This window comes from Gopherus flavomarginatus, chromosome 4 (assembly GCF_025201925.1).
Source record: "Gopherus flavomarginatus isolate rGopFla2 chromosome 4, rGopFla2.mat.asm, whole genome shotgun sequence".
Classification (NCBI taxonomy): Eukaryota; Metazoa; Chordata; order Testudines; family Testudinidae; genus Gopherus; species Gopherus flavomarginatus.
In genome coordinates this window covers 212,632,414-212,646,820 of record NC_066620.1, presented here as the reverse complement: position 1 = coordinate 212,646,820, position 14,407 = coordinate 212,632,414, and positions in this window count along the sequence as shown.

The following is a 14,407-nucleotide window of genomic DNA, read 5'->3' as shown; positions in this document are numbered from 1 at the left end:
GTGCCTCTGGAGTCCAAACAAACTGGCTTTGCAGGCAGCCAGCAAAAGTAATGTGCACGGCAAAAAACAACAAAACATCTTGGGTATCATCAGCAATTATTTCTGAGGCTAAGAGCCCAGGGCCTAATCGAAACCGATTTGACTAGCTACTGGAGGCAGCCTGCTGCTTATTTCCTTTGGCTGGATCATCAGGGAAAGACTAATGCACATAATAAGAGTAAAGCCTGAGCCACTCAAATTGGCTGCGCTATGATTAATGGGTAAGGGCATCCGAATGAAGCCAGCCCCTGCCCAATTTTAAAAGAGGTGAGAAATCAAGGCTTTTCACAAGTCGTTTGGATTCTTTTGTCATAAACTAACTTTAAAAGAGATCCACGGCGTAATATACACCGGTCGGGAGGATTTCATTCCCTTACTTGGGAGAAATAATGTGCCGAGTGGATTTAGTGCTCGAGAAAGTGAGTGACTATTGTCATGGCTGGAATGAGGTGTAGTGAGGACGTGGCTGCATGGAGGCGTTTCACTCCTGATCTGCAGCACACCCTGCTATTCTGGTGTTGTGCCCACACAGCTCTGCCACTGCCCTGCAATCAGCCCCCTCTGCTATGTCATCCCTGAGCTCTCCAATGTACCTCAGTTCTGACCTGCCACACAGCTCAGTCCTTGCCTATCCCGCTCTGCAGTACACATGGCTGGGCCAGTCCTGGTTCCCCCACGGTTCTGCAAAAGCCTCTGGATTCTGATTTTCAGCCCTCCCTGTGATTCCGATCCCAGGCTCCCATGTAGCTCTGATCATGGTCCTAAATCCTGACCTGCAGCCTCTGATCGACAGGCCAATGCTGAGAGTGAAGCCAAGACACCCAGGACCATCTTCATCCTCTCCACACTGCACCACATCCCTCCATCCCAGTTGCTGATACACACTGCCCCAGACGCTCAGCCTCCACTCCACACACCCATATGAAAGATACTCTGCATTATATCAAGAGAAGCAGCCACTGTACGTCTTAAGCCTTCTCCCTTCACTGCCCATCTCCCTGCCCTGTCACGTGATAGCGTGGGCTGTAGTTATGATGGACACCAGCTTTCTATTTAAATCTATACAAGCCAAATGCTCCCACCACATCCCTGCTGCTGCATTTGTCAAGGGAGACCTCAGGAATAAGAGAACAGAGAGGCTGTGCAAAAGGCAGCAGAAACTAGGGTCAAAGTGGAGGAGTGGGGCCACAGTGCCTATTCCTGGCTTGATAAAGTGTGGTCTAGAAGCCAGGGCTCCAGTCTAATCCCAGCTCTGCCACTGACTTCTTGCGTGAACTTGGGGAAGTTCCTTAACCACCACTGGATTTGCAAAGCTTAAAGCATTCTTGATTTTTAATTGCAAAGAATTATTTATACTAAACATGTTTTATTTTCTAGTGTGGCTTTTTTTTTAAGTCCTCTCCAGAAGAAACTAATTCTGGCACAGAAGGAAAGCAGTAGAAAATGTTACCATGGCAGCCAAACTATGGAAAATGAAATTGAAATACTGGAAATTACGTTCAGACCTGCAGGAGCAAGGCTGCTCATGGATCTCGGACTAGTGTGTGAGCTCAGAGTCTGCCCGTCTGGATATTTATGCCCACAAAGACACAAACCTCTGGTTACTGGGAGTGTGCGTTGACCAAGCTCCTGTCAATGCTGTCAAGGAAACCACCAGCTACATAAAGTTTCGCAGCAATCTCTGTTCATAAGCACTATCACCAGGTGATACAATATGCAAAGAAATCATAGACCCTTCCCTTCTATAGTAACCCTCCTTTCACACTCCCTCTCATTACACCCCTCAAATCCCTCTCTCATGCACAGACGTAAGCTGGGCACAATTGGGCTTACTTATGTAGCAGCAAAGTTCCCTTCACTGCAGGCAATGTATTGGGTGAAATTCGAAGGCCTGTGTTACGTCGCAAGTCAGATTAAATGTGAAATCTGTGAACTATGGCCCCCATCAAGATTCAATGACTTGTTCCCCACCACACACACTTCCCTTTATTTCTCTTTGTGAAAGGCATATACATTCTTTGTGAATTCCCAGCTCCCTGACAGATTCCTTGATGCATAATTATTACCTAACATACAAATATCATAGGTTGCAATGAGATTTCTGGTATTCAAGATCTTGTATCCTGGGAGATTTCCAGACACCCAATACTAAGAGTGAGACAAGTTTGGGGAAGAGGAGGTGGGGTCAGTGGTGTTTGGCCAGTGGACAGAGGTGCAAAATGTCACGTTCCCATCTGTAACTAGATCAGTTGGTAAATAAAGATGAAAGGAAAAGGAAATGAGAACAGAAATAAGGATTTTAGTCTCATGATTTTCAGTGCAGTAATTTAACCCATTTTACGACTTTTGTAGCCTTTTATTTGTAACAGGACTTGGACTCATTCTGCGATCGTGAGCTTCCTGAAGCAGAGACTGTCCTTCTTCCAGGCTTGGAAAGGGGGAGATACCACAAATAAAACAAAATACGCCATTCATCCACTCCCATGGCCCCTGTTGCTATGGAAAGTGAGCACCGCACAAACACAAGCAAATTTACATGCCCCAGTCACCGGGGAAGTGGGTCAACATAGTCATCCCCATTTTACAGAGGGGGAAAATGAGGCACAAGGCAATTAAGTGACCTTGGGCAAAGTCACATGGGAAGTCTGTAACAGAACCAGGAATTGAACCCATGGTTCCCGGCTCCCACTCTTGAGCGCTGGTAGGTGCAGAAAGCAATCTTGTCGCTAGTGTGGTCCCACTGCACAGTGTGTGTGAGAGAGAGGGGTTCCCTGCGTGGCACAGAGCTCTCAGCAGGGATGAGCCAGGATAGGCCAGGGCGAGGATGGGAGCAAAGCCAGGACATATGCAGAGACTTTTTTCCCAGCCTGTAATAGCAGCCACAACGAGGTTTCAATATTGCTCTTACCCCGGCAGAGATACCCTGTGGAGGTGCTTGGCTGGGATGCTGAGGAGATCACTTGCCTCTGAGGTCTTGTCTACACTTGAAGTGCTACAGAGGGTTATGGCCTGAAGAATGTGGTATCAGAGTTGCCACACAACAACATTCCACACAAAGATGGACTACAAGCTGTCAGGAATAGTATCCCTGATAATGTCACAGCAAACCTGGTGGCTGAGCTTTGTGACTTTGTCCTCACCCACAACTATTTCAGATTTGGGGATGATTTATACCTTCAAGTCAGTGCCACTGCTATGAGTACTTGCATAGCCCCACAGTATGCCAACATTTTTATGGCTGACTTAGAACAACACTTCCTCAGCTCTCGTCCCCTAGCACCCCTACTCTACTTGCGCTACATTGATGACATCTTCATCATCTGGACCCATGGGAAGAGGCCCTTGAGGAATTTCATCAGGATTTCAACAATTTCTGCCCCACCATCAACCTCAGCCTGGACCAGTCCACACAAGAGATCCACTTCCTGGACACTACAGTGCAAATAAGTGTAAGCAGAGTCAGGATGAGCTCTACCCTGACATCTGGTGGAAAGAATTTCAGAGAGTGTATTTGCATAGGCACGCCTACCCCATCCCAGGCTGCCGAGCTGTGGGACTGCTTTGTGACAGAAATGACTCAACCTCAGTTGGGTGGTACTTGCTAGACAAGGGACATGGGTTCCAAAACCCAGTGAATTGAGAGAGGCTGGGGACAGGTATCTGTGCCTGGTGGTGCAGTTGCCTTGTGGAGCCAGAAGCACCAGTTCCACCCTCTCCTCTCTCCACTGTGGAATGTCAGAGTTGATTTTTTTTATTCCCTCAAGAATCGAAATACAGGTTACTGAGCTGAACTCACTTTGGCTAATGGTGCACTAGCACTGGGGCTCCCCTACTGAAAGCTGAGATCACTAAGAGTTGAAATCACTAAAGAGCTGAAATTACTGAGCTGAGAGCACTGAGTACTGTGCTAACTAGTGGGGGAGCCTGAAGCTATACTGTGGAACAGAGCAGCTGGCGGAGCGGAGCAGTTGTGGGGATGGCTGGAGCGGATCACGGGACGGCTGGTGGAGCGGAGCTGCTGGCAGAGCGGAGTAGCTGTGGGACGGGTGGAGCGGCCCACAGAGCGAGCGGAGCCCAGCAGTTTGCAGGGAGAACTGGAGCAGCTCATGGAGCAGAGCAGCTGGTGGAGTGGAGCAGTTTGTGAGGACGGCTGGAGGAGCAGAGTGGAGTGGCTGGTAAAGCGGAGCAGTTCGTGGAGAAGGCGGAAGCAGAACCCACGGAGAGGCAGGGCAATTGGCCCAGGACCACGTAAGGTGCCCCTTTCTACCCAGGCTGGGGGGAGGGACCTCTACAGATAAACTCTCGAACTCTGGGGTGGCATTGACCAGAGACTTTTGGGTTGTTGGACTTTGGGGTGATTGGACTAAAACCCTAAGGGGAAAAAGGACATTGCCAAACGTACTTGGAGGTGGGTTTTTGTTTATGGTTTGTGTTATAACCCTGTTTGTGGTGTTTCTCCAATGGGATGCCGCATTGATTCCTTCCTCTATTAAAAAAGATTTTGCTACACTCAGACTCCGTGCTTGCGAGAGGGGAAGTATCGCCTCCTAGAGGCGCCCAGGGGGGTGTGGTATGTAAGTGTCCCAAGTCACTGGGTGGGGGCTCGAGCCGGTTATGCATTGTGTTACTGAAACGGAACCCCTGGATACTGAACCCGGCCCTTGTTGCTGCCAACTCAGAGGGGCAGAAGGGTTACATAAGCGATGGTCACAAATACCACCCTATACCGAAAACCTACTGACCGCTATACTTACCTACATGCCTCCAGTTTTCATTCAGGACACATCACATGACCCATTGTCTACAGCCAAGCTCTAAGATACAAGAGCATTTGCTCTGATCCCTCAGACAGAGATAAACACCTACAGGATCTCTATCATGCGTTCTTAAAAATACAATACCCACCTGGGGAAGTGAAGAAACAGACTGACAGAGCCAGAAGGGTACCCAGAAGTCACCTACTACGGGACAGGCCCAACAAAGAAAGTAACAGAATGCCACTAGCCATCACCCACAGCCCCCAGCTAATACCTCTCCAGCACATCATCAAAGATCTATCTATCCTGAAGGATGATCCGATGAAGTGGGCTTTAGTCCACGAAAGCTTATGCTCAAATAAATTTGTTAGTCTCTAAGGTGCCACAGGTACTCCTGCTCTTTATCCTGAAGCATGATCCCTTTCTCTCACAGACCTTGGGAGATAAGCCAGTCCTTGCTTACAGACAGCCCCCAACCTGAAGCAAATACTCACCAGCAACTACACCCCACATCACAGAAACACTAACCCAGGAACCAATCCCTGCGACAAACCCCATTGCCAACTCTGTCCACATATCTATTCAAGAGACACCATCATAGGACCCAACCACATCAGCCACACCAGGAGGGGCTCGTTCACCTGCACATCTACCAATGTGATATATGCCATCATGTGCCAGCAATGCCCCTCTGCCATGTACATTGGCCAAACCGGACAGTCTCTACGCAAAAGAATAAATGGACACAAATCAGACATCAAGAATTGTGACATTCAAAAACCAGTAGAGAACACTTCAATCAATCTGGACATTCAATAACAGACTTAAAAGTGGCAATTCTTCAACAAAAGAATTTCAAAAACAGACTCCAATGAGAAACTGCAGAACTGGAATTAATTTGCAAACTTAACACCATCAAATTAGGCCCGAATAAAGACTGGGAGTGGCTGGGTCTTTTTCTTATATAAGCTCCTATTGCCCCCCACCCCCGTCCTGATTTTTCACACTTGCTGTCTGATCACCCAAGATAAAGTAGGTTTCAGCCCATGAAAGCTTATGCCCAAATAAATTTGTTAGTCTCTCTAAGGTGCCACGAGGACTAATATGGCTACCCTTCGGAAAATGTTAGTTATCCAAATCCAGGCCATGGCTACGCTGGAGAGTCGCAGCGCTGGTGGTGGGTTTACAGTGCTGCAACTTAGTAACTGTCCACACCTGCAAGGCACATCCAGCGCTGCAACTCCCTGGCTGCAGCGCTGGCTGTACACCTAGTCTGCTTGGGGTACAACGATTGCAGCGCTGGTGATGCAGTGCTGCTCGTCAAGTGTGGCCACCAAAAGCGCTGTAATTGGCCTCCAGGGTATTAGGAAGTATCCCAGAATGCCTGTTCACAACAAACCGGAAGAGTGGCTGAACTCCGGACTCCCCGGAGCTGCTTATCTAAAAAACAAACACAGCTCCTGTTTGCTCGAGTGAGCGAGCGGAGGCAGGCAGGGGAATTGCTTTGGAATGTTCACAGCTGTTTGCTTGAGGAGAGAAGCCACACGGCGGAGTGGTGGGGGGAGTCCATGTTGAGCAGCTGCTTATGTGGTCTGAAGGCTATTTAGGAGTGCATAATTTGCATTAAGTGAATAAGAGAGGGGTGAGGGAAGGGGTCGAAACTTTTAAAATGATTGAAGGTAGGTGCTGTGTATCTTCCAGTACTTAGAACTTGCAAGACAGGGAGCTAAGAACAGTGTCAGTTCCAAAAATCCACTCTCTCTGTCTCCCCCACGCTCCCTGTCACACTCCACCCCACCCCCGTCTTTTGAAAAGCACATTGCAGCCACTTGAATGCTGGGATAGCTGCCCACAATGCACCACTCCCAACAGTGCTGCAAATGCTGCAAATGTGGCCACACTGCAGCGCTGGTAGCTGTCAGTGTGGCCACACTGCAGTGCTTTCCCTACACAGCTGTACGAAGACAGCTGTAACTCCCAGCGCTGTACAGCTGTAAGTGTAGCCATACACTCATCCCAGCAGTAGCCCTGTGTTAGTTAATCGCCTGCTAATAACTTCTCAGCTAGCCTCTTAACACCTGCTCGTGCTAATCAACAGCATTTCTGAGCTGTTACCTGCAGTTATTGAGACCTACACCAACAGCCTGTGATTAGTCAAGTTTTTAGAAAAAGATACATAATTCAATTATGTCCACAGTGGTATTAATACAGTTTTCATGTTTTGATCAAAAGGTTTTACTCTTTATTAAAGCCCGAACTGTTAAGCTAACATCAGCATTTCTCCCATCATTCCCCCCATTCCTATACCAGTGAAACTGCTGTTCAAAAACAGTGCTTCCATTTCTCCAACTGTCCGGTTTCCAAAAGACGTTGCTGTTCCCCAGAAAAAGTGTACCGTAAACGCTTGTTCTCAGAAAAAGCTCATTTGTTGACATCACAAATGTCCACAGGAAAGGGTCAGTTTTGACAAATCTCCCACTTTGAAAAAAATTGGAGGTGGGAGGGAGAGTCTCAAAATTGTTGATTTTTTTTTAATAAAAAGTTTTCATTTTCCAGTTCACAACAACAACTTTTGTTTTGAAATTTTAACAAATTTGTACTAAAAAGAAAAAAGAGGGTTACAAAAATGAAGAGGTCAAAATCAAAATGGTTTGAAAGTACAGAAAAGAAATATTTCAATTAATTACATTGATTAAAAACTGACTGATAGATCTTAAAATATAACTGTGAACAGGAAACTGTCATCAAGTGGGTCTCTTTCCAGTGGGGTCCCACAGGGAGCAGCTCTTGGCCCTATGCTATTTAACATCATTATCAATGACCTGGAGGAAAACCAAAAATCATCACAGATGAAGTTTGCAGATGACACAAAAATCGGGGGAGTGGCAAACAAAGAGGATAGGCCACTAATTCAGAATGATTTAGATCACTTGATAAAAAGAATATTGTTTGCTTGCACCAAGTTTAACTTGGCTAAATGTAAACATGTCCAACAAAGAATGCAGGCCCCACTTACAGGCTGGGAGACTCTATTTTGGGAAGCAGTGACTCTGACAAAGCATGGAGGGGTCATGGTGGGTAATAGGCGGTGTGAGGATGTGTTTCATAAACAGATAGCTAAGGGTTAATGTCTCTTTCACCTGAAGCACCTGACCAGAGGACCAATCAGGAAACCGGATTTTTTCAACTCTGGGTGGAGGGAAGTTGGTGTCTAAGTCTTTGTTTTCTGTCTGCCTGCTTTCTCTGAGCTTTGGAGAAGTAGTTCTGCTTTCTAATCTTCTGTTTCTAAGTGTAAGGACAAAGAGATCGGATAGTAAGTTATATGGTTTCTTTTCTTTGGTATTTGCATGAATATAAGTGCTAAAGTGCTTTGATTTGTATTCTTTTTGAATAAGGCTGTTTATTCAATATTCTTTTAAGCAATTGACCCTGTATTTTGTCACCTTAATACAGAGAGACCATTTGTATGTATTTTTTCTTTCTTTTTTTTATAGAAAGCTTTCTTTTAAGACCTGTTGGAGTTTTCTTTTCTGGGAAATTTCAGGGAAATTGAGTCTGTACTCACCAGGGAATTGGTGGGAGGAAGAAATCGGGGGAGATCAGTGTGTGTTGGATTTACTAGCCTGATTTTGCATTCCCTCTGGGTGAAGAGGAAAGTACTTTTTGTTTCCAGGACTGGGAACGGAGAGGGGGAGTCACTCTGTGTAGTTTCACAGAGCTTGTGTCTGTGTATCTCTCCAGGAGCACCTGGAGGGGGGAAGGGAAAAAGGATTATTTCCCTTTGTTGTGAGACTCAAGGGATTTGGGTCTTGGGGTCCCCAGGGAAGGTTTTCAGGGGGACCAGAGTGCCCCAAAACACTCTAATTTTTTGGGTGGTGGCAGCAAGTACCAGGTCCAAGCTGGTAACTAAGCTTGGAGGTTTTCATGCTAACCCCCATATTTTGGACGCTAAGGTCCAAATCTGGGACTAAGGTTATGATATGAGTAGCAGCGGTTGGGATATAGACAGAATCCAGAAGCCAGTAGGAATATTATATTTTTCTTTTCTCTGCTAAGGGCTTTTTAGCAGAGAGAAACAGTTTGGTTTTAAAAGGGAACCAGAGAGAATTTTTTTTTTCTGCTCTCTCTGGCAGTTTGTAGCTTGCATCTTAAGCAAGAAACCATTAAGGTGCTATTAAGAGTCTTTTGTCACACAATAGCACTCCCATTGAGAGTCATACCAGCACTATATACATGCAAATAAAGTGGTTTTTCAGGTTTACTTAACATTGAAGATTAGCTAAAGGCACTGTTGCTAGGCAGACTTCAGGAGGCAACAGAGAACCTGCAGTTCAGAAGATAAACACCGGAGGGCACCCCAACACAAGAAAACAGGAATCATGACTTCTAAGGCAAAAATTGAGACCGAAGAGCAATTCAAAGAAGCTGAACACAGGCGACAACTGGAGCTGAAAGAAAAGGAAGAAAGCATCAAACTGGCAGCCTTCCAAAGAGAACAGGCAGCCAAAGAGGCAGCACACAAAAGAAAACTAGAAGAAGAAGAGGTGGCCTACCGAAGGAAACAAGCAGAAGAAGAGGCGGCCCACCGCCGAGACATGAAAAAACACCAAAAAGAAATAAAAAAACACCAAAAAAAATGGAAAAACAACAAAAAGAAATGGAAAAACAACAAAAAGAGAATAAAAAAAAGGAAAAACAGAGAAAACATGAACTGGAGTTGGCAAAAGCTGGGCTGCATGTGCCAGCCAACCCTAACAACCCGGCGCCAATTATTGCTCCACAGCACAGGAAATTTCCCACCTACAAGGCAGGTGATGACACCGAGGCCTTCTTGGAAAATTTTAAAAGAGCCTGTCTTGGGTACAACATCCCCGAAGACCAGTACATGGTAGAATTGAGGTCACAGCTCAGTGAACCTTTAGCAGAGGTGGCAGCTGAAATGCCTAAGCAGCAAATAAATAACTATAAACTTTTTCAAACCAAGGCCAGATACAGAATGGGGATAACCCCAGATCATGCCCGTCGGCACTTCAGAACCCAAAAGTGAAAACCAGAGGTGTCATTTCCCAAACACGCCTACTAAGTCTGTTAGTTATATACTTAGGGGTATATGAGTCTATGAGTCTATGTAAAGGTGCATGTGTTGTATTAATCTGTTTATTTTCAAGTTCTAGAAGGAAATCGCCGCCAGTAAGCTTCCCCACTGTCTGCAATTTGGGGGGCGTGTCATAAACAGATAGCTAAGGGTTAATGTCTCTTTCACCTGAAGCACCTGACCAGAGGACCAATCAGGAAACCGGATTTTTTCAACTCTGGGTGGAGGGAAGTTGGTGTCTAAGTCTTTGTTTTCTGTCTGCCTGCTTTCTCTGAGCTTTGGAGAAGTAGTTCTGCTTTCTAATCTTCTGTTTCTAAGTGTAAGGACAAAGAGATCAGATAGTAAGTTGTATGGTTTCTTTTCTTTGGTATTTGCATGAATATAAGTGCTAAAGTGCTTTGATTTGTATTCTTTTTGAATAAGGCTGTTTATTCAATATTCTTTTAAGCAATTGACCCTGTATTTTGTCACCTTGATACAGAGAGACCATTTGTATGTATTTTTTCTTTCTTTTTTTTATAGAAAGCTTTCTTTTAAGACCTGTTGGAGTTTTCTTTTCTGGGAAATTTCAGGGAAATTGAGTCTGTACTCACCAGGGAATTGGTGGGAGGAAGAAATCGGGGGAGATCTGTGTGTGTTGGATTTACTAGCCTGATTTTGCATTCCCTCTGGGTGAAGAGGAAAGTACTTTTTGTTTCCAGGACTGGGAACGGAGAGGGGGAGTCACTCTGTGTAGTTTCACAGAGCTTGTGTCTGTGTATCTCTCCAGGAGCACCTGGAGGGGGGAAGGGAAAAAGGATTATTTCCCTTTGTTGTGAGACTCAAGGGATTTGGGTCTTGGGGTCCCCAGGGAAGGTTTTCAGGGGGACCAGAGTGCCCCAAAACACTCTAATTTTTTGGGTGGTGGCAGCAAGTACCAGGTCCAAGCTGGTAACTAAGCTTGGAGGTTTTCATGCTAACCCCCATATTTTGGACGCTAAGGTCCAAATCTGGGACTAAGGTTATGATAATGTGGCCAGAGGAGCTAATGCAATCCTGGGCTCCATAAACAAGGCACGCTTTAGCAGGTGCGGAGAGGTTATTTTACCTCTGTGTTTGGCACTGGTGTGACCGCTGCTGGAATCCTGTGTCCAGTTCTGGGGCCCACCGTTCAAGACAGACATTGATAAATTAGAGAGGGGTCAGAGAAGAGCCATAAGAATGAAACATTAGGAAACATGCTTTCTTGTGAGCAATTTGAGGAGCTCAAGCTATTTAGTTTAAAGAGAAGATTAAGGGATGACTTGATTACAGCCTATAAGTACCTACACAGGGAACAAATATTTAATAATGGGTTCATCACTCTAGCAGAGAAAGGTCTAACACCATCCGATGGCTGGAGGTTGAAACTAGACCAATTCAGACTGGAAATAAGGTGTAATTTTTTTTGGCCATTAACTAATGGAACAATTTCCCAAGGGTTGTGATGGATTCTCCACAAGGCCACACTGCTCTGCACTCAAGGACCACTGTATTGACTCCGACCTTTGGCTCTCATTGTGTTGAGGCCCCAGACCGTGAGATCGGCTGTAATCGCAGTGTCAGCACATCCGCTATCCACCCACAGGAAATGGAGTGTGGATACCCCGCCACTCCTAACCCTAACTGCCCCCCCACACATACACCACTGGTGCTGCGGGCTCCCCACTTCCCTCCCGCCCTCCCCCCGCCCCCGATAATGCTCCTCCTTAAGATTTAACCAGGGTTCTTTATGGTAAAAGTCATGGACAGGTCACGGACCATGAGTTTTTGTTTCTTGCTCGTGACCTGTCCATGATTTTTACTAAAAATACCCATGATTAAATCATAGCCTTAGTCCTGAGCTTCCATAGCTTGGCCTCGAGTTGAGGGCATGCAGCACCTCTGAAACCAGTCCCCTAATCCTTCTCTGCCTGAGCTCCTCCCCTGTAAATGGGCATAATAAACCTTCCTTGAGTCAGTGTTGGGATTCCCTCCAAGACCTTTTCCATTTGGCTTATCCTGAGCAGCCTGGCCAGTTCTGGGAACACTTCATCCAGTTCTCTGGGATCCAAAACACTCAGTTTGACTCTGGATTCAATCACTCAGATTCCTTTATTTGGCATGCAGCAAAGCTAGGCTGAATTGACCAGACTCAATGTAGGGATGAGTATTCAGTGACCGCACGTCCAAAGTCATAGACAATGTCTTCCTTTATTAACGTTTACACATCACACTGCATTTGCTATCCATTACACAACACATTTTTGGATTGGATTTGTTACTTTACAGCAGCGGTTCCCAAACTTTAACAATCTGTGAACCCCTTTCACTAAAATGTCAAGTCTCACGTACCCCTCCTAAAAATGAATATTTCCAGGGATTATCTCTTTTACCTGAGTATAAATTATAAAAGCAGTGATCTTGGAAATATAAAATTTTCTTTCATGACATGTTTATTCACACTACTATTTATCATTGCAGTATTTTTATTACATTATGAAAACAGCAACACTCTTCCAAGATCTCCCTTTGGTAGCTTGTATCACTTTGAATAAGCCTGTTTCATCAAGGAGTATCAGATGTGAAAGAGCAGGAAGGTATTTAAGAAGCCAACTCAAAGTTCCTCCTACACAAGCATTCAGGTCTTGAGTAGTCCAGCCAAACAATACATGTTACAAAGCTTAAACCTGTTCTTCATAATAATTTAAAAAACAGTGCTAGGTGCCTATTTAATTTTAAAAACAGCAAAAAATATCCACCTCCCTTTCCATTTCATATAAGGAGTCTTGAAATTTAAATCTCCTCAGTGTGACATATATGCTTGCTTTGATCTGCATAGCTATTGGAAGTCCAAGGGACAGCTCTGTCCGCCATTAGGGAATTTTTTTCCCAAGAACCCCCTGAAACATTTTACAAACCCCCAGGGGTTCACGAACCCCAGTTTGGGACCATTGCTTCACAGGAACCAATCCCTGCTCTGTCCATGTGCTGTTCACATGGAATTCGGTCTTTACATTCCAGGTTTATCTTGTCCATAGTCCCTAGCATCCAGGTGTTGCTGCTTATCTTAGCTAGCACAGACCTCCTGACTCCAGCATACTGTTTGTCAAGCCCCTCTTTACAGCTTAACCTTCCAGTCATCTTCCCAATTATGACCACTAAGAAATGAGGCAAGTTACTTATGTCAAGCCAGGCCTGCACATAAGCGGTTGCCAGGATATAGTCGGGAAGCACTCGGCTCCTACATGACTGAAGCAGTACATAACAAGTCAGTAGTTGCCTTCAGCTGACGACAAGTCATGCGACATATTTAAAAAAAAAAAATTTTGTGATCCTATCTAGCACTGGGGTCTTCCTGTGTTCTTATCAAGGAGAGCCAGTCTGAGTAGTTTTACCCTCTTCTCTCCATTGAATATGTTCCTGCTACTTAACATGAACTCAGACGTGATCCCGAGGATGGAAGCACACTCTGTTTGCCTAAGCGGTAAGGCAGAGAGCTCTACACAGCCTTGGAGATGAATTTCTTTTGTTGGTTTTATAATTGATGAAAAATAGGTGCAGCTGAAGAGGTTATGAAGGCATCTTTTATCATGCATTAGGAGGTTCTGGAAAGGCCTTCAATAGATGCAGTGGTACTACAGCTTTACAGCCCCTTGCAGGTCCTTAGCCTGCACCCACAGAAAGTCAGCAAAAGCAGTAAAGACGTGTTTCTGTTGCTTAGTTCAGTGGATCTATCTAAACAGGCAGGGGGCAGAGCAGTGAAAAAAGAGGCTGCCATTTTTACAATCATTTGTCAGACCATAACTGCACAAGAAAATGAGGTTTTAAAAGGAAAGAATATAAACATTTTAATGCACAGGCAATGATAAACATTCAGAACTTTAACAGTTATCAAGTCAATTTTCTTCAAACTAGAATTAATTTTTAACTCTATAATAAATAAGAAGCCAAGGCTGAAATATCCAACTTCAGACGTTTTCTGGTTATCTAGGAGCAAATTATCTGATTAGCTCAGGTGGGGAAAGGAGAGATCTTTACGTAGTCAAATGAATCAGTGTTCTCGAAAGGCATGAGCAGCTGAATGAAGGGGGGGGGCTTGAGTAGATATTGCAATCCAAACTGACCTTTATAGCAGAATCAATTATTACCCTTGGGTAATCCAATCTATTTTGCCACCCAAGTGAGCCTGACATAGACTCATAGACTCTAGGACTGGAAGGGACCTCGAGAGGTCATCGAGTCCAGTCCCCTGCCCTCATGGCAGGACCAAATACTGCCTAGACCATCCCTAATAGACATTTATCTAACCTACTCTTAAATATCTCCAGAGGTGGAGATTCCACAACTTCCCTAGGCAATCTATTCCAGTGTTTAACTACCCTGACAGTTAGGAACTTTTTCCTAATGTCCAACCTAAATCTCCCTTGCTGCAGTTTAAGCCCATTGCTTCTTGTTCTATCATTGGAGGCTAAGGTGAACAAGTTTTCTCCCTCCTCCTGATGACACCCTTTTAGAT